Here is a 12,103-nt window from a genome sequence, read left to right as displayed (position 1 = left end):
CACGGTGCGCACTCGCTTAGTGCCCGCTTGGCCTCTAGGCTGCTTCCCTCCCTCTTTTCCTCCTTCCCCTCCTCAGCTCCGAGCAGTCCCTACTGGGCCAGAGCTCGGCAGCGGAGGTCCTGGCCCGACTGCCCCCTCGACTGGGAGGCGCCCAAACCCCTCGAACTTGCCTAGGGTCCGGAGCTCCCAACCCGCGGGACCCCGCTGGCTCCTATCTCCAGGGACCCCTCAGTTATCAGCTCCAATCCCCCTAACCCAGATCCCCCATTCCCAATCCCTACATCCTCACACGTCCGATGATGAGGTCCGCCCCCCCGCCAAATGTCTCTTACCCTCCGGGACTCGGAGGTTCCCCTATCCCCGTCAGCGTCCCAGGCTGCTGACTCTGCAGCCCCTCCTCTCCTATACTTCGGGACCCCCCCCCTGCTTTTGTAGTCCCCGTCCACCGCCCGCAGCGTCGGGGAACCCCGATGCTGGTCCGGGCAAGTGTCCTGCGCGGGGACAAACGCGGTGGCCCCGGTACCCAGAGGCGGGAACAGACGGGCACAAACGTTCATTGATACAAATGAGTAAATAAACATGCTGGGTGAGCACAGCCACCTTCTCAGCGCTGGCAGCAGAGGGCCGGGCTCGCGTGCCTGTGTGCGGTGTGCGTGTGGCCCGGGGCCGCACCTGTGTGTTCGCGTGCGTGGCCTTGCGTCGGGCCGACGTCTGAGGAGCGAGGCGGCTTGTCTGTGGGTTTGTGTATTCTTTCTAGAGCCGTGAGTGTGTCTGCGCATCCGTGCATCTGTCATCTGGCCTCTCTTCCTGCGAGCCTGTGCTAAATGGAGCTGCGCACAGCAACCCCGACACCGGTCTCGCCAGTGCCTGCCTTTCGTTCTCGCGGGCATCCGGCTTCCCTCAGCCCCTTGGCTCTGGCGTTCGCTATCGCACTCCCAGAGCCAGAGTGGATATCCCATCTTTGAGTGGTGTGTGTGTCAACGATACTAGGCTCCCCTTTTAACACCTTGCCGGCACCTAGTACGAGTTCTGCTTTAGAGTTCACGAGACCAGACTGCATGTGAGGGTCTAACGTGCGCGCAGATGTGTTGTCCCTCCCTGTGTGAGCGCTTCCGAGGCTGGTGTGGCAGGAGATCTAAACGCTGGTCTAGCCCTCAGCGCTGGGTCACCTCGGCTTCACTCTCTGCCCTGGAACCCCACCTGGTGGACAGTTGTAGTACTACAGATTCGGGGAAACGATTCCCTCTGCACCCTTTCCGCACTCGCCCTTCCTAGTGGGAGATCAGCTCCAAAGGGCCGGCTTGTAGGCTCCTAAAGCACCCCGCTCCTGTCTCAGTGCCCTCAGACTTCCACCCCAGGATGCTTGGGGCCAGTCACTCACGAAGGCCCTGTCAGGACCACTGTGGTCACAGAGCTAGGAAGCATCCTCGGAGTAGGGTGGTTTCACAGGACAGTCACATCTGAACAGGGCACCTTGGAGGGCCAGAGCCACCCCACATCCCATCTGAGGATGAAGCTAACACAAAATGGGGTGGGGGAGATTGTTGAGGCCTTGCTGGCTTGAAAAGCTCTAAGAATCTAGCCTGACCCCCAGACACAGCACTGGCCACAAGGTGGTGAAATGGGCAAGTAACCCCAGAAAACCCAGCCGTGGAACTCTATCTTCGAAAGGACAGACAGGCACACAGCTTTATAGAGATGCAGATAGATGCACAGGCTGACACTGAGGGCCCGTGCGCGCGCGCGCGCGCGCACACACACACACACACACACACACACAAGGATCATTGTCACAGTCACAAAACACCCACCTCCCAGCCACCAACCCAAGAAACCACAGGAGGTGTCTGCCAGTGGGTCCCATAGCCCTGGAAGTCCCCAACACGCCATTGCCTTCTTCCCAATCTCCTTACTCCCCGGTGGGGGTGGCTTTTGTGCCCTTTTGTCCTCCCCTGCCCAGCCTCTTTTCCTGTTCCAGCAAAGAGGAGGCGTTGGGAGGGGTGTGGGGGAGAAATTCTGAGTCCTTACACCCTGTGCCAAGTGGGATCCTGGGGAGAGTCTGCAGGGATGGCACAGCCCCACAGCAATAGTCGCTGGATTTCCTAATTGAAACTGCCTCTCTGCTCAAATCTAAAAAAGAACTTGGGAAAGATGAAAAAGAGAGCCTTGGTGCTCCACTCTAAGACTTCCCGGAGGTGCTGTGGAGAGTGGGGGTGCTGAGGCCGTGGACAGGCTTGTGAAGAGGTGGCTAGGACAGAGAAAGCTCAGCAACTGTCTTTGCCAGTCAGATTCCATCAGAGGACTTTCACTAACCTCAGATGGACTTCTGACTCTCGTCCCAGACAGAGCCCTGCTCCAAACCTCAGTGTAGCCTGCAACCCTGACCTAAAGCAGACCCCTGAGCCGAATCCCAGAATGATCCTTAGTCCTGGTCACAGATTGACCCTGTCTCAAAGCCCAGACTGAATCCCGGTACTACCAAGTATCATTGTGGCCACAAAAGTATGACTGGCCCCTTGTAGGCTGCCCCAAAGCTGGGGCACAGCTCAACTCCCGAGGCCCTGGGAGCACAGGCATGTTCTAGGCAGGATATTGCCTCATTCTAGCCTTGGAATGATACACCTATTGCCCAGTGAGCATCCTTCTCCCGCCAGCTGGTTGTAGCTAATGTCACAGGAACTCCCAGACTGCCACCCTCCCACCACACACGTGCACACACACGCGCGCGCACACGCACACACATACACACACACACACAACTCTTTCCCATGGGCCCAGGACACACCCCCGGGCTTCAGCTATTGCCTACAGTGCTGCAGTTCAAGGCCGGCCTCACATGTCCCTGTAGCCTTTCTGGCACTTTGAAATCAGTCAGAGCAGCCTGGGAAATGAGTAAGGCAATGCTGGTTCAAGTGGAGCGCTGCCTGGTGACATCTGCAGGCTTTGGCAGAGAGGGCCTGGGAAATAGGGAGGGTAGGCCGCAGGCACCCTTGGAATATGCACACCATGAGCAGACACAGCCTTTGCACCCGCTTCTGGAGCTCCGAAAACCCTGAGCACAGGGGCAGGTCTGCCTAGAGTCCTGCTGCTCACCGAGACCAGACAGGGGTGCGGTCTGCCCTGGATTGCTACACCCAAGGGAATGAAGATAGTCCCCTTACAAGTCCCTTACATGCACGCAGTCCTGTGTGGCCAGCAATGTTCTCCCACAGCTATTATTTTATTTAAACTCCGCCACAGCCCGGTGAGATCATACGATTTTTAGGTATTAGATTTACAAGTTACTTTTCGTATTGATGAGAAAACGGAGGCCCAGAGTCCCTCAATCCCCCACCCCCGTTGTATTGTCCTGTTTCCCCTCCCACCAAGCAGGCACACATCTCCAGGAGCCATGAGATCCTGTCCTTACGGCAGCTTCCTCTTTGTCTAACGTCCGTGCTTCTGACAGCTAAAGCCGACAACAGAGGCGGCTGTCAATTTTCCACTCAATTTTGTATAGTCTTGGCCCTGAATTTGTTCAATTGATGCTAATTTGCTTTCTTTTCCATAAAACCATCTCTAATTCCTCCAACCAGAGCCAAGCAGAAAGGAGGAAAAGTCCAGGATCCAGGCCACCGCTTGGCCCTACTGGCCAGGGTGTCCAGAAAGCAAAGAGCCCGGGAGGCGGTGAGCAGGAGGCAGGGCTGTGTGTTCAGGGACCAGCAGAGTTTGCTCAAGCCCTCCCGGCCTCTGGCCTGCATCTTGGGCTGTCTAGCCTGAGGGACAAAGCCTGGGGTCCCGCCTCGGGGAGCTCTTTGCTCTTAGCCCTGTCCTGCCTGGCTGGCACGAAGGAGCCCTTGGAAAAAGCTCTTGGCTCCGGGCTCCTTCTCAATCTCCCCAGGGCCTCAGGCTGGCTCCCTTCTGTTCTAAGTCTTCTTGATACACTGCCTGACAGTGGTGGGGCCCTTTGCCTGTAAGATCCCAAGTCCCATGGGGAAGCGACATTTCTGAGGAGCTGTGGAGGAGAGGGACGGGGGCGGCAGGTCCTGCGCAGACCCTTCTCCAGAGCCAGAGCAGAAACTGCGACTCTGGTGGGTCAGGGATGCCCCTTTCGCCCTGGAACCCAGCTTGTGGCCCAAATATTCATCCGAAGCTTAGGTGCCTACGCTTCTCCCACTTCGGGCCCTCCCTCCAGAGCCGGCGCCACAAGATCGGCAGCCCCTCCAGTGCCCAGTCCTCAAGGACAGCTTAGAGGACGCTCCCTGCCTGTCTCTGGCTGTTCTGACAAGGGCTGGGATCCCTGCTGTCCAGTGTACGGGGGCGCTCAACCCAGCTCGGCTTGGAAATCACCTCGGTCCCAGGAATTCTGCCTTCCTAGAGCCTGGGGGGGTTAAACTCTCCTCCTCCCTGAGGCTGTTTAGAGAATGCACCGACCCCTTGAAAGCCACCAGCTGCCAGAAACCCTCCGAGCCCACCCGCCCCATGGAGAGGCCATCCTCTGAGCGCTGCTGAAGTGAAGCTGGGTTCTGGGTTCTGTGTGTTCCTTTCTTAAAGGCCACCTTCTTCTTCTTTGTCCCTTGGTGTGACTTGCTCCCACCCCACCCCCAGGCATCTTCAGATTTTGATTTCGTTTTGTTTTAAAGATAACAACCGCTATCCAGGCATCGCTACCTGACAAAGGCAGATGCAGGCACAGCCTGGCCCCTTAGTCCCAGTCCTCAGAGAGGCACAGCAAGGAGGGAGCCCCTCACCCACTCCTCTGCAGCCCTCTAGGAAGGAGGTGGCCTTTGGGAATGAACTTTGCTTCTTTCTCCTTTGCCCGAATATGGAACAAGCCTCACATCATACCTCATATCAGAAATCTCAGCTTCAGAGACGTGCTTCAAAAGCAATTTTCAAAAAGAATTGGAAATACCCCCATCCTCCCCTGGCAAAGCCCCCAAACTCAGTCCTCCTTCCACCCACCCCACACCCAACCCCAACGAAAGCAATCCAAAAAAGGACTTGCCAATGGAGAGAACGGGTAGGTGCGAGGAACGCAGCTGACAGCTGTGCCCAAATCGGCACTGCCTGGAAAAGAGTAGCCTGCTCGGTGGAGATGGGACACCGTCAGTGCCCCAAGCTGGCTGTGGCTGGTAGCAACGCTGCCGCAGCGATGGCGTTCCCTCAGGCCCGGGGAGTCAAGAGCCCTTTATAGCCTGAAACCTGCCCTGGCACCGCCCACTGGGCGGTTGCAACAAGGGCCTGCAACTAGGGGAGTCGCTAGGAGCTGGGAGGGCATTCGTCCCAGGACCCCAGGGCCAGGGCCCCACACACAAGAATCTAGGATTCAACCTCCTCCCACCAAGGCAACTCTATGTCCTGGTATGTGTACGAGACAGTGTGTGTGTGTGTGAGTGTGGGCATGCGCTCGTGCTTAAACGTCCATTCAAAGACCTCAGATCTCGTTCCCTCATCCTCTTTCTCTGGCAGTAACAGTTTTTGAAAGGATGGGGAGAGCAGTGTGTTTCTGCTCAGTTTATCAAATTACACTCAGTGACAAAGGACTGAAGTGCATTTTCTTGAAGGCTTGACAATTGGGATCCAGGAAGAAAAAAGAGGCATGACAGAGAACCCAGAGCTTTTGTCAAAGGTAAAACACGGATATGAAAAGCGGGGGGTGTGGTTGGGTGGCTTTCAGTGAATTTGTCTTCGTGTTGCTTGGTGTTAAAAACTACTTCCCCCCACCCTCCACTCAAGCTGCAAAACTCTCACAGATCCCAGAAATCGCAAGGTTGTTGATTTTTAAAAGGAACACTGTTCATTTTTGCACAAGCTGAAGCAGACAGGCTGGGGCACAGCCTCCTCCCGGCAGGACTCCCAGGTCCCCTTTCCATGCCAGAGCAGCCTCCTCCGACAGGTCACTCACCCAGGTACAGTGTCCTCCACACCACTCATCTCAGCCTATCCAGCCAGCTTCTCCCCAGGGGTACAGTTGGGACCAGAACAGGGTGGGCTTCTCCCCACCATTCACAGTTCTGTCCTGTACCTGAACTCCAAGGATTGCTAGATGGAGAAGATTGGACTGTGGGGCAGGTTTGGGCTGGAAGCAGAGTACACAGGGGCTCTGGACTATTTGTCTCGCAGGTTCCCATTCTTTGGAAGCAGAAGGGAAGCCGACAGCCTAAGTGACCAGCCTCAGATGCAGAAGGCCGAGAGGAAAAATATCCCCTTATCCAGAGCTTGGAGATGATGCCAGAAGCAAGTCCGCCCTGTGGTGTTGCTCCCAGCTGGCTTTTGTTCATAAGCCTCCCGAAGGCAGGCCAGCCTCACCAGCAGCCTCGCCCAGAGACCTCGGAGGGTAGAGCCAACCTGAGAATCTAGCTGGCAGAGCTCTCCCCTCCCAAGTCCAAATCACTTCCTCTCCCCTGAGGCCGAGACTCCTGCCCACTGCCTCTCAGGAGGTGGAGAGTCAGAGCAGAGAGGCCGGGGGTTGCCTGAACAACGGTCTTTCTTCTCACACCTACAGCCCAGCTCCAAGCTCACAGGGCCCTGTTGCTGGAGCTGGAGCTAATTTCTTCTCCAGACATCGGTGCGGTGGCTGGAGCATAGGAGGAACAAATCCCCTTGAGACTCCCACTTGCCGTCTCCTCTGTTCTGACAGCCAAGGTTATTCTGGCACATGCCTGTGAAGATTTCACCTGCTCCCCACTGCCTGGGCCTGACTAGTCTGCCCCAAGAAGTTCTTGGGAGAACTGGCCTCTCTAGCACATTCTGTCCATCAGCATCCCCGCCAAAGCTCTATGCTTCCTGTTCAAACCCAGCTTCAATACCAGTTCCGGGGAGCCCCACCCCCAGCAACCAGATGGCAGCTATGATATCCCTTCTGTAGGGAAAATCTGGACCACCTCTGAGTCTCTCTTCCAATTTTCCCTCTGTTGGTTTCATTCTTTTCTCACTATTCTGCTATTCCAAATGTATTAATGCTTCACACTTGCAAACAGGCAGAGTGCCTTAGTAGCTAAGGACAGGGCTCTGGAGTCAGTGAGGTGCGCTTAAAATCTGCTCTGCCACTTACTAGCTTGAGCAATATACTTCACCTGCCGGGGCCTCCAGTGCTTCTGCAGTGTGGAGAATGGGTTACAACGGAGCAAGAGTTGAGGCAGGGAGGCCTGTTAGGAGACTGTGGTGAGAACTCAGGTAATAACAGTAAAAATGATCATAATAAAATCATAAAACTAACATTTAGCACCTTCCTACATGCAGGGCACTTTAAAAAGCACTTCACTTACTTCAGCTGGCCCTTATAGCAACCCCACGAGGTGGCTAGGTAGAGACTGTTTTCCTTGCTTTACAGAGGAAGACTCTGAGATACTAAGTGGTTCAGTAGCTTGCCCAAGTTAATCCACCTGTACTTTTGAGGTTACATTTAATCTCCTCTTAAATTCAAATCCAGGGAATATGGATTAAAATCTGAGCTGCTAGCTGGCATACTAAAGACTAAACTAAGCTAGTAGCAGTGATGATGAAGAGAAGTGTACAGATTTTAGAAATATTCAGTTAGAATTAAAAAGTGGACAGATTTGGCAACTGATTAGGTGTGGGGGCAGGTGGTGGGGAGCAAGCCTGGGAAACTGGGTGTGGGTGATGATATGTCCTGAGCTGGGGAACTTGGGAGAAAGAGAAGACTTGGGGGACAAGATGCTGAGTTTGGTTTGGGCCAGAGTAGGCTCCAGGTGGTGAAGGGATATTTCAGTGGAGCAGTCTGCTGGCTGTTGGACGTAGAGGTCTGGAGTGCAGAAAATAGATCTGGGCAAGAGAGAGCGCTTTGGACATCACCTGCATTCACATGCTAATGGGGGACACAGGAGTAGACGAGCTTGCACCGAGAGTAGAGAGCCCCAGAATCACCAGCGTTGAAGGTACAAAGAGAGGAAAGAGGTCTGGGAAACAGCGACCTCTTTCCTTTGCCCACACACCCTGGTTAGCCTCACTTGAAAGAGATTATTCCTTTTGTTTGCTTCCCCTTAGTACTTTTTATTTATTTTCTGAGACAGTCTTGCTCTGTCACCCAAGCTGGAGTGCAGTGATATGATCTCGGCTCACTTCGACCTCCGCTTTCTGGGTTCACGCAATTCTCCTGCCTCAGCCTCCCGAGTAGCTGGGACTACAGGCGTGTGCCATCATGCCCAGCTAATTTGCATATTTTTAGTAGAGACAGGGTTTTGCCATGTTGGCCAGACTGGTCTCAAACTCATGACTTCAAGTGATCTGCCTGCCTCGACCTCCCAAAGTGCTGAGATTATAGGCATGAGCCACCTCATCCGGCTGTTTCCCCTTAATACTTAGAATCTCAGGGTTGTCAAGGAACTCAGAAGCTAGCAATTTGAGCCTCTACCTGAAAGCTGCATTTAGAGGCCAGCAAGGAGAGAAAGGCAGCTGATAGGTGAAGGAGAGGGAGGAGGATGGAGGTGCTTGGGCAAGGTCTGCACATGATAATCCTAGTTATTAAAGCACCAGCTCAGACAGCCTTGGGCTAGGTATGGCCTCTGAGAGGGATGAGGCATTGCTCTGAGCAACTGGCAACTATGGGGAAGCTCCCTGGCAAGACCGCCAGATGGAGACCAAATGAGCGGGGGAAAGCGGGCAAAACTTCCTCTGCTGGGTGGATGCACACCACATTCTTGCTCTCACAGGCACTCTGCCCCTGCTCACAGACATTCACATGATCTCTGCCAGGCCACACATGCCCAGTCCCTCCCCATTCTCCTCTAGCTGTTTCAGGGGCTGAGCTTCATGGCTCTAAGACTCATGCCTGGCAGGAAGAGGGCGACCCACCACTCTCAGGACCTTCCTACCCAGAGAAGCCATGATTGGCTTAGCTGCTGTGTGAGGGACCCCACACTAGAGCACATATGGAGAGGAAAAAGGAAGTTGTGTTGGGATGGACCTGGGCATGGGGTGGGGCAGCCTTCTCAGAGAAGCCCACACCAATAGGAAAGACCCTGCATGGCCTTCTACCTTCCCCCAGATGTGGGCTTCCTTCTCTGCTCAGCCTCCGAGCTCAACTCACCAGGACCCAGTTCCCATGGGGCCATGGTCAGTCTGGGGGAGGCAAGCTTGACTATTATAGGGGAGGAGCAGCCCCAGGCTTAGAGCACTCATCAGCTGATCCCGATGGCTCTGTTACAGGCTTTCTCAACCTTTCCTGTCCCTGTTTCTGCATCTGCCTGGTCGCTCTCGGCCCCCACCCCTAGGGCAGCCACAGCACTGGTTACAGAGCAACTGTGGAGAGAGAGGACATTTGGACCAGAGGCTCCTCCCAGCCGCCGCATAACTAAGCAACTCAACTCAGGCCAGGGGCCAGAGGAGTGAGCAGAGCTCCTTCTACAGTGGAATGTGGAGTTGAATGGACCTGGTTCTGTCGCTTACCAGCTGTACAGTTTTGGCCAAGTCACTTCACCTTTATGAGGTGCAATTTTCTCATAAAAATGGAGAAAATAAGTCTTGCCTTACTGGACAATTGATAGTTGTGAGGATCATGTAAAAAGATAATGCATGTAAAGCCCTTGGTGGGGTGTCAGGCCCACAGCCAGTACCGACTCACGGGGAGGCCAAGGAAGCTGAAGCTTTAGGAGCCCTCATGTGGACAGGCTCCTTGCAAAGCCCTAGAATAAGAATTCTTTGTTATTTTCTTAAAGAGGTTTCCTCAAATCATACAAGCCTCAGGCTCTGCAAATCCTGGGACCTGAAAGATAGTTGTTGCCCTCTTGTCCCACCCCACTCTCAACCCCCCTCGAAGTCGCCTCCATGCACTGAGGGAGAGTCGCCCAGTCTGTCCAAGGAGAGTTAAAACAAGCCCTAAGCAAGGCCTCGGCCCAGATGCAAAGCTGGGGTGCAGTCACCCTTTCATGTGGAGGTTGCCCCAGGACTGGTCTCATTCCTAAGCTGACCCTGGTGCCTACTCCCCACACTCTCTGCAGCGATCAACCCAACCCAGAAACCCGTTGAAGACATGCTCTGGAACTCTCCAAAGCTGTGGCCGACTCTGGGCAGTGTCCTGATCCTGGCAGAGGCTTTGCCCAAAAAATTCTGACCTCCTAGAGGACCAGTTCTAGGACTCTGCTAGGCAACATGGGGGCTCAAGAATGGGCCTTAAGGAAAACAAAGGCAACGTGGCTGGTTTCTCGATTAGCACCCGTCTCCCTAAGGAGCCTTGAAGGGAGTAGAGACACAGGGCTCCCTCCTCAGTGTCTAAGAGATGGATGGGGCTGATTTTTTCCACAATTCCTCCCCATAAATCTGATTTGGCCCCTCATCTGTCTAGGCCAGTCTCCATGGAGGTGTGCGGTAGTGATAAATGGGCTGCCTGGCTAATGTGACTGTGGTGGCAGGGATCGGGGAGGGGCTCTGCCCTGATGGATGGTCCTCATGAGGGCCTATTGCATTAGACACCCATAATGCAATCAGCAGGGCCATTACGGTACCAATTTGTTGCTCCTCCTCACCAAGGTGGGGCAGTGGATCTGGAAGATGAAGGAGGATGTCAGGACTTTGGAGACAGGTGGGGGATTTTGGGAGGGGGCAAGATTTCCCTGTTGGGGGCTATTACTAGGGAAATCATATGGAGCCAAAGAAAGTACAAGCTGAAAAGGGAAAACAAGGAAGGTGAGGCCCAGAGAGGCGTGACCTGTCTAAGGTCACTTGCAGAACCAGAAGGAAGAACTGGAATTAGAACTTGAGTCTTCTGCTTTCTGTGCCAGGGTAGCCAGGAATGGAGGAGGGAATGGGTTAGGAGGGGAGAAACAACCTCACTCCAGCCTCACTGCTGCTGGAGGCCTTCCCACCACTCAGGAGGTCTACTGAGATGGGTGAAACCAATGACTGCTTCTCTTCCAAAAGAAGGTGGTCCACTGTGGGTCCCTACACGGACCCTAGAGGGCACCATTCCAGACTACCCATGACTGTGCTGCCCCTCCTACCCACACTTATTCTGATTTCTGTATTTTTCTCCTGTAATTTTAAAGTAGGTGTGTCTAAACACGACACTGTCCAAGTCTCTCCTTATCCTTTTTAAAACAAAATGTTCTTTCCTGCTTAAAAGCTGTTAGCAAGGTGGGTGGACCACAAGGTCAGGAGTTCAAGACCAGCCTCGCCAAGATGGTGAAACCCCATCTCTACTAAATACAAAAATTAGCCGGGCATGGTGGCACGCGCCTGTAATCCCAGCTGCTCGGGAGGCTAAGGTAGAGAATTACTTGATCCTGGGAGGCAGAGGTTGCAGTGAGCCAAGATTGCATCACTATACTCCAGCCTGGGTGACAGAGTCCATCTCAAAAAAAAAAAAAAAAAAAAAGCTGTTAGCAGCTGCCTGCTGCCCTCAGGACTGGGGGCCATCACACAGGCTGGCACTCTGATTGCAGCCTCTGTCCCAGCCTCAGCTCTGGGCTCCCTTGGCTTCATCCAACTTCTTCGGTGAAGAAAGCATACCATACAGTCTATACTTCTAGGGCCTTCATTTACAGCTGATGAGTAGGAAACCAATCATCATATTCCTCAGTTCAATGTTTCAGCCAGTGAGGGCTTTACTGTAGCTTCCTTTTCCTCTTCAGTTGCCAGCCCCGCTCTTGATCCTCAGCTTCTGCCTCCAGACACATACTCCATTGTGTTGGTGTATGGCCCTGGTGATGGATGCGTGTCCTTGAAAACAGTGCTGTCTTACGTATGGATGCATGTTTAACTTTCATCAATGATCTTGCGCTATAGACCTCTCTTGTTTGGATTTTTAAAAAGACATTTAACATCATTCTGAGATATATTCATGCTGCCTTATGTACTTCTAGTTTGTTACTTCTGACTGCTGCAAAATATTCCCAAATATGAGTGACAGACACCTAGATTGCCCCCAACTGCTTATTTCTGCAGTGGCAGTAAATTCATTTTCTCTGCATGTTTAACCAGGAGGAAACTTACCGGGTCCTAGGGGATGTGTGTACAAGTTCTGCTGGGCGACTCTCCAGAGTCGCTGCTCTAGTCCAGCTCCTCAGCAGCGCACAAAGATGCTGCCTCCCTCATCCCAACTTACTTGCATGCTTCCACTGTCTGATTTGTCAGTCTGATAGGTGAAAAGTGACGTAAGCCTTTA

The sequence above is a fragment of the Cebus imitator genome, unplaced genomic scaffold, assembly GCF_001604975.1.
Source record: "Cebus imitator isolate Cc_AM_T3 unplaced genomic scaffold, Cebus_imitator-1.0 Scaffold23, whole genome shotgun sequence".
Lineage (NCBI taxonomy): Eukaryota > Metazoa > Chordata > Mammalia > Primates > Cebidae > Cebus > Cebus imitator.
This window is presented reverse-complemented; position numbering follows the sequence as displayed.